Source organism: Castanea sativa, chromosome 9 (genome assembly GCF_040712315.1).
Source record: "Castanea sativa cultivar Marrone di Chiusa Pesio chromosome 9, ASM4071231v1".
Lineage (NCBI taxonomy): Eukaryota > Viridiplantae > Streptophyta > Magnoliopsida > Fagales > Fagaceae > Castanea > Castanea sativa.
The window spans coordinates 4,680,747-4,681,892 of NC_134021.1; the positions used below are offsets into that span (position 1 = coordinate 4,680,747).

Genomic DNA, 1,146 nt, shown 5'->3' on the forward strand with positions numbered 1-1,146 from the left:
AGTGACTTCCATTCTTTAGTCACTTATCAGCGTCTTGCTACTTGGGGACTTGGTCCTAAGCCTTCCCCTCAAGCCACTGCCCACGAGCGTACAGTCCGGAGACGTAAGTTTTTTACTTTAAGTAATCCTTTGTCATTTCTAGAAGTGATTCTAAGAAATTTCTCTGCAGGAATGGCCACCATGAAGGATAATAAAGGGAAGGAGGTCATGGACAAGGATGTAGGGCCTGAGGTTCTGCCTCAACCTCTTCCTGCCCTTGGTGAGTCTCCTCGTTATGTCCCAGAGGAGTAACAACCTCATCCCTCCACTGGAGACAAAAGGAAGAGCTTGTCTCTTAGGGTGGACTTAGAGAACCCTCCAAGCAAACGTAAGGAAAAAAGGGTTAAGCATAGGCCTTCTAAAGCTAAGAACGCCCGAACCAAAGACGATTAAACAGACCCCATCCTCGTCCCCCAGGATCACTCCGTCCAAATTGTAGATGTTGATTCTGAGCCCAAGGATCCTTCGTCTATGAGAATCACGTCCAAGGTCACTGCTCCTGCCTCATCCCAACCTTCTCAACAAGTGCCTCAAAACCTTTTAGCCAATGAGAACTTGGCTTGGGAAAGGTTTGAGAAGGCCGTGACGGACGAGGATGTGCTGGCATGCTATGACATGTCTTTAAAGAATTTTGAGCACTCCGCAGTTCATGACCTCTTTAAGGTATGCACTCTGTATATATATCCCTCGTCTTTCCAGTAATGCTTGTACATATCGTGATAATATTTTAATGTGCGCAGGCAATGTCTAAGTTTATTGCCCCGTCCAGGCAGGCGACAAAATTAGACAAGACGAGGAACTTACTGGAGAAGACGGTCCAAAAAGCGAAGGATGAGTCTAAAAGGTGGGCTGAAGTAGCTGCCAAGGCTAAGGAGGATGCGAAGAAGCTGAAAAGCAATGTCAAGGAGTTGAGGACAGACGTCAAAGATAGGGACGCTCATCTTGAACTCCTTTAGAAAAAGAATGACGAGCTCAGCGCCCTTCTTGAAAAGGTTAAGGGAGAGACGGTTGCAGAGTTTAAGTCGTCCAAAGAATTCACCGATCAATTGGACACCAACTATGTAGCTGGGTTCGAAAATTTCAGGATGGAAGCTATGGAGAAGTTCC

The 1,146-nt window shown here is 46.4% G+C and overlaps 1 long non-coding RNA gene across 1 annotated transcript; it reads left to right on the forward strand.

Moving 5' to 3' along the window:
• On the forward strand, positions 1 to 873 carry LOC142610132 (uncharacterized). The gene is made up of 3 exons (XR_012839764.1): positions 1 to 103; positions 170 to 702; positions 780 to 873. It is a non-coding gene; the product is annotated as an uncharacterized LOC142610132 (long non-coding RNA).
• The last annotated feature ends 273 nt before the right edge of the window (positions 874 to 1,146 follow it).